Genomic DNA, 7500 nt, shown 5'->3' with positions numbered 1-7500 from the left:
GGGAGAACTGAACTTTATACTTCACACCACAGTATTGAGTAATGTGCCCTCTTCCACATAGGGCAAGCTGGAATGTTCCATTTTACCCAGGACGGCCGAAGCGGCGTGGACCAGTGGAGGACTACACAATCATGAGGTTTGATATCGACTTGTGTGTTTCAATAGGATACCGATGGTATGGTTTGAACCGATTTGATTTAGCCATTCTGAAGTCATCACTTGGTTGAAGCGCTGAACTAGGGAGGCATCGTTTACATATATATTGGTTTTCGCATGCTCTACTAGGTTAATGTCATGAGGTTGGCTATCGAGCATGCCCAAGTGATGACTTGATTGTGTGCTTGCTTGAATTCTTCACATTTCATACCATCGGTTAGTTGTCGAATCATTCCTCGATCATAACCTTCGTTCTTGGTTCATGTATGCTCTCTTCCACATAGGGCAAGCTAGAATTAACTATCTTACCCAGGACCGCCGAAGCAGCGTGGACCAGGGGAGAACTATACTTTGTCTTGTATGCCCTCTTCCACATAGGGCAAGCTAGAACTAACTATCTTACCCAGGACCGCCGAAGCAGCGTGGACCAGTGGAGGACTATACTTTGTTCATTACACCACAGTATTAAGTATGGTGTCCTCTTCCACATAGGGCAAGCTAGAACTAACTATCTTACCCAGGACCGCCGAAGCAGTGTGGACCAGGGGAGGACTATACTTTATACTTCACACACTAGCCATACTGAAGTCATCACTTGGTTGAAGCGCTGAACTACGGCGGGGTAATCGTTTACAGGTTATAATCATATAGCTGCATGCTCATTAGTAGATAATGGAATATTGTATGGCAATATGAGCATGCCCAAGTGATGACTTTGTTTCAAGCTCAACAGGTAGGGTATTGAGTCCTCTTCCACATAGGGCAAGCTAGAATGAACTATCTTACCCAGGACCGCCGGAGCAGCGTGGACCAGTGGAGGACTATACCTTGTCCATTACACCACAGTATTAAGTATTGTGTCCTCTTCCACATAGGGCAAGCTAGAATTAACTATCTTACCCAGGACCGCCGAAGCAGCGTGGACCAGATGAGGACTATACTTTATACTTCACACCACAGTTTTGAGTACGCCTTGCATAAAGTATCTAGTTTGAACCACGAGGGCTCACAATGTAGAACCGCGAGGGCTCTAGTACCGATTCTCTCGGTACGGCTTGGTCCGTGTTCCTTTATGCTTGTACTCTAAGTATTAAGTATTGTGTCCTCTTCCACATAGGGCAAGCTAGAACTAACTATCTTACCCAGGACCGCCGAAGCAGTGTGGACCAGGGGAGGACTATACTTTATACTTCACACACTAGCCATACTGAAGTCATCACTTGGTGGGGGTGAACTACGGCGGTATCTATCGTTTTGGTTCGGTCTATATAGGGTCGCTTGCATGCTCATTCGAATATAATGTAATTGTGTATGGCAATATGAGCATGCCCAAGTGATGACTTTGTTTCAAGCTCAACAGGTAGGGTATTGAGTCCTCTTCCACATAGGGCAAGCTAGAATGAACTATCTTACCCAGGACCGCCGGAGCAGCGTGGACCAGTGGAGGACTCTATACTTTATACTTCACACCACAGTATTGAGTACGACTTGCATAAAGCCCCTAATGAGAACCACGAGGGCTCTCTCAATGTAGAACCACGAGGGCTCTAGTACCGATTCTCTCGGTACGGCTTGGTCCGTGTTCCTTTATGCTTGTACTCTTAGAAAGTCTCAACCCGGAGGTCTTGACTTTGATTGTCATAGTTGGACTACGACGGGGCATCCGACCATTGCTGATCGAACACCCCTGATTCACCATCTTTCGGGTAGGCGGTACGCGTACCTCCGGACGCGGAAGTCTCAACCCGGAGGTCTTGACTTTGATTGTCATAGTTGGACTACGACGGGGTATCCGACTCATCGAATACCCCAGAAGCACACCATCTTTCGGGTAGGCGGTACGCGTACCTCCGGACGCGGAAAGTCTCAACCCGGAGGTCTTGACTTTGGTTGTCATAGTTGGACTATGACGGGGCATCCGACCATTGCTGATCGAACACCCCTGTTACACCATCTTTCGGATAGGCGGTGCGCGACACCACCGACGCGGAAAGTCTCAACCCGGAGGTCTTGACTTTATATTGTTGGATAGTCCTCTTCCACTATAGGGCAAGCTGGAAATATTCCATTTTACCCAGGACTGCCGAGGCAGCGTGGACCAGGGGAGAACTTCACGGAATCTTCAGGCATCCATGATTGCCATAGTGCGTAAGCCGCCGCTGTGTGCGTCAACTCGTTCCCCGTGAGGAGGAGTCTAGCCGCCGCTAAAAGACGAAGCATTAAGTGTCCTCATTCCACTATAGGGCAAGCTAGAATGAACTATCTTACCCAGGACCGCCGAAGCAGCGTGGACCAGGCGAAGACTATACTTTATACTTCACACCACAGTATTGAGTACGACTTGCATAAAGCCCCTAATGAGAACCACGAGGGCTCTCTCAATGTAGAACCACGAGGGCTCTAGTACCGATTCTCTCGGTACGGCTTGGTCCGTGTTCCTTTATGCTTGTACTCGCGGAAAGTCTCAACCCGGAGGTCTTGACTTTGATTGTCATAGTTGGACTACGACGGGGTATCCGACCATTGCTGACCGAACACCCCTGATTCATCATCTTTCGGATAGGAGGTGCGCCCACCTCCGACGCGGAAGTCTCAACCCGGAGGTTCGGACTTAGAGTTTTTCCCATTTAAAAGTTTTTCTCTTAGCCATACTGAAGTCATCACTTGGTGAACGATTGAACTAGGGCGGGTTAATCGTTTATAGGTATCATGTGGTTTGCATGCTCTCTTAGGTTAAGGTCATGTGGTTGGCTATCGAGCATGCCCAAGTGATGACTTTGTTTCACGCTTGCTTGATTTCTTCAAGATTCCCTGTTATATAGTGTAATCATTCGAGAACAGGGAATCTTTGGTTTTGCTCAACAGGTATTGGATGTCAACTTGGTATCTAGATCGCATTAAGTCTCAACCCTTAGGTTCGGACTTGTATAGTGACATCTTGTTACGGTCTTGAGTCTCAACCCGCAGGTTCGGACTACTTAGTGTTTGATCGAATATAATATGGCAACTTGTGCCTAAGTCTCAACCCGCAGGTTCGGACTTCTGTTTATTTGGCCAATGTATGTATAAGGCAACTTGTGCCTAAGTCTCAACCCGCAGGTTCGGACTTGTGTATTTGTTCGAAGTCATGTATAAGGCAACGTGTGCCTAAGTCTCAACCCGCAGGTTCGGACTTGTTAGTGTTTCGTCAACTTTCATATGGCAACTTGTGCCTAAGTCTCAACCCGCAGGTTCGGACTTGTGTATTTGTTCGAAGTCATGTATAAGGCAACTTGTGCCTAAGTCTCAACCCGCAGGTTCGGACTTGTGTATTTGTTCGAAGTCATGTATAAGGCAACGTGTGCCTAAGTCTCAACCCGCAGGTTCGGACTTGTTAGTGTTTCGTCAACTTTCATATGGCAACTTGTGCCTAAGTCTCAACCCGCAGGTTCGGACTTGTGTATTTGTTCGAAGTCATGTATAAGGCAACTTGTGCCTAAGTCTCAACCCGCAGGTTCGGACTTGTGTATTTGTTCGAAGTCATGTATAAGGCAACTTGTGCCTAAGTCTCAACCCGCAGGTTCGGACTTCATAGTGTTTCGTCAATGTTCATATGGCAACTTGTGCCGAAGTCTCAACCCGCAGGTTCGGACTTCTATAGTGTTTCGTCAATTATCATATGGCAACTTGTGCCGAAGTCTCAACCCGCAGGTTCGGACTTCTGGAAGGATCACTTGGCCACTAATGATCCTTCCGCAGGTTCACCTACGGAAACCTTGTTACGACTTTTACTTCCTCTAAATCATCAAGTTCGGTCAACTTCGATAAAGCAGACGCGGTTCACGAGGATCCAGCGAACGATCATCTCCAAAGACCTCACTAAATAATCCATCGGTAGTAGCGACGGGCGGTGTGTACAAAGGGCAGGGACGTATTCAACGCTGGCTGATGACCAGCACTTACTAGAAGTTCCGAGTTCATATGGACCATTGCAATCCATAATCCCTACTAAGTGAGTATTTGAGTGATTTCCCGTTCCTCTCGGAATAGGAGACACGCTGCTACCCACATTGTAGCACGCGTGTAGCCCAGAACATCTAAGGGCATCACGGACCTGTTATCGCTCGATCTCATTTTGCTAAACACAAATTGTCCTGCTAAGCAGCGTACCGTAAGTGCACTTGCGCACACGAACAGCGAAGGTGTCAGGTCATACTCCACCGAAAGGTCCTAACCCGTTCCAATCGGCATCGACGCATTAACGCTGACTGCGTTCTAGTTAGCATATGTGAGTCACGTTCGTTATCGGAATTAACCAGACAAATCAATCCACGAACTAAGAACGGCCATGCACCACTACCCTTAAATTTGAGAAAGAGCTATTAATCTGTCTCACCTCCATAAGTTCGGACCTGGTAAGTTTTCCCGTGTTGAGTCAAATTGAACCGCAAGCTCCATTTCATTGTGGTGCCCTTCCGTCAATTCCTTTAAGTTTCAACTTTGCAACCATACTTCCCCCGGAACCTGACTTTGGTTTCCCGGAAGCTACTGAGAGCACCTGGTTGTAGCGTCTCCCAATTGCTAGTTGGCATCGTTTACGGTTAGAACTAGGGCGGTATCTAATCGCCTTCGATCCTCTAACTTTCGTTCTTGATTAAAGAAAGCATCCTTGACAAATGCCTTCGCTTTAGTTAGTCTTACGACGGTCTACGAATTTCACCTCTCGCGCCGTAATACTAGTGTCCCCAACTACTTCTGTTAATCATTACCTCCGGTCTGAGTACAAACCAATGAAAGATTAGACCAAGGTCGTATTCCATTATTCCATGCAAGATTATTCTAGGGCGTTTGGGCACCCTCGCTTTAAGCACTCTAATTTGTTCAAGGTAAACGTGAGCGGTCGAGCTCTATGTTACACTTGCACCCGTTGAAGGGCACACCATGACACAGACTTGGTGCCCTACCACACCATTGAGTCGCAACCAGATTCCGACTTGGCCCACCGACCACGGGTTGACCGGGTCGGCGGAGCCGGACTGTGTTGGACAAGTATCAACTTCGAACGTTTTAACCGCAACAATTTTAATATACGCTAGTGGAGCTGGAATTACCGCGGCTGCTGGCACCAGACTTGCCCTCCACTTGATCCTCGTAGAAGGATTTATGCTCTACTCATTCCAATTATGAAACATCATTAAAGAGTTTCATATTGTTATTTCTCGTCACTACCTCCCCGTCCCGGGATTGGGTAATTTACGCGCCTGCTGCCTTCCTTGGATGTGGTAGCCATTTCTCAGGCTCCCTCTCCGGAATCGAACCCTGATTCCCCGTTACCCGTTGCAACCATGGTAGTCCTCTATACTACCATCCATAGTTGATAGGGCAGATATTTGCGAGATCTGTCGTCGGTGCGAGACCATACGATCAGCATCATTATCCAGACTTCAACTCAATGACACGGAGAACCCGCGATTGGTTTGACTAATAAGTGCACCAGTTCCCGCGAGGGTCCTGGCATGTTGCATGTATTAGCTCTAGATTTTCCACAGTTATCCAAGTAACTAGGTTGATGATCTCGTAAATTATAGCTGTTATACTGAGCCTTATGCGGTTTCACATTAAATCTGTTTGTACTTAGACATGCATGGCTTAACCTTTGAGACGAGCGTATATTACTGGTAGGATCAACCAGAATTCCGACTTTGCGTTCGAATGTCATTGTCCCATTGCACCCGGAGGAGCAAACACCACGTTCTATATGTTGTCAAGTCCGGTAGCACACGGGAGGCGAGCCCCCGTGCGAACCTCATTGCCCTCGTATCACACACACACCCGATGCACCGGACAGGCACTTGAGCGGCATTCGACTCCGCTAAGCGCTCGTGCGCCCGATTGTGCATGCGCTGACGGGGCCTTCATACCCCTACCACAGCGACCTTATGCCAAACTTCCATGAATACTTAGGTGAGCTGACAAGGGCCTTCATTTCCCTACCATCAACTAAAGGACACGCTAGGCGCGTCCGATCATTGCAACTGCGGGGCTTTCATACCCCAATCACCACAGTACGCAATTCACCAGAGTTTAATCACAACCCCCCCGGACATGGCACACTATTAACTTGCAACAAAACTTAGTGTGTGCCGGGCACATCGGTTCCACAAAATCATTCCCGATGTACCCCAATTGGGGTTGTGAACGCATCCATGGTCCTCTGACACACCCAACCAAGCGTGGATACTACATACCTCAAACACCCAGTACACTAACAGACAAATCAACATATGGTTGCTTTCCCCCAGACATTTGCCAATCACTTGGCACCCGGACGGGAACTCGCTCCTGATTGCGCCAATGCCACCCATTTGCCAAGAGCGAGTTCTGTATGTAGATTTCATTTGGAAAGACAACCGTGTACTGGATATTCTATCCGACGATTACAGATGACGAGTACGAGACTCGACTACACTCACGGATAATACATTTTGGGTCGAGATTGCTTTCGGGGTTTTCGATTGGTCTTGCGCTTGTAAACGTATAACTTTGACTTGTGGTAACCTCGGTTTGTTAGTCGATCACGTGGTTGTGAACTGGGTAGGGGTGAGCAATCTGTTCACTTGCACTCTGGGTAGGAATATGGTGAGCGCTATAGGTTAAAGATCATGGTATGGTTCCATCGTGATGACTTTCGCTAGATAGTAGGATGTTTGGATAGTTATAACGTTTTTGGCCATTTGTTCATAGTGTTCGGTTCATTGAGGAATTCGATTGGTCTTTGCTTCACACACGTGGTCGATCACTTGGATGTGAACTAGGGTGAGAATAAGGTGTTCACTAGTGCTCTTAGGTTTTGGATCAGTACTGAGCACTTGATTGGTTTCGCATAATATGTATCCATAGTGATGACTCTTTCCAGCTTAAGATTTCGTGACCGGTTTCGAATCCTTCCCACGTTCGCTTTTACTTGGTTAGGTTTTCGAGTGTAGATTTGAAAGCAATCTCATGTATGTATCCCATCTGATATAAGCCACTGACAGTTCATGTCACCTCGTTCAACTCTCGCTGGGTCACAGAAGTATGTTACTGCGCCCATTATCCCTACTCGGATAGGTTCGGTTCGTTCGTTTTATACTACGGTGAGTAAACTCAATTTGTGCATCGCATAGCCATGGAAAGCAAGCTTTCGCGGGCCTCTTCGACTGTTTTGATACGAGCTGTGCCCGTGATGCTTGTCATCCCAGGATACTAGACCCCTTTGGACGACCGCATGACCATCAGAAAGTAAATTCCACGTTCGATTCGGGGTGTGAACCCCGAACATAAAGTCTTTGTGTAGAACCACGAGGGCTCTATAGTACCGATTCT

The sequence above is a fragment of the Anopheles coustani genome (genome assembly GCF_943734705.1).
Source record: "Anopheles coustani chromosome X unlocalized genomic scaffold, idAnoCousDA_361_x.2 X_unloc_66, whole genome shotgun sequence".
NCBI classification, from domain to species: Eukaryota; Metazoa; Arthropoda; class Insecta; order Diptera; family Culicidae; genus Anopheles; species Anopheles coustani.
This window is presented reverse-complemented; position numbering follows the sequence as displayed.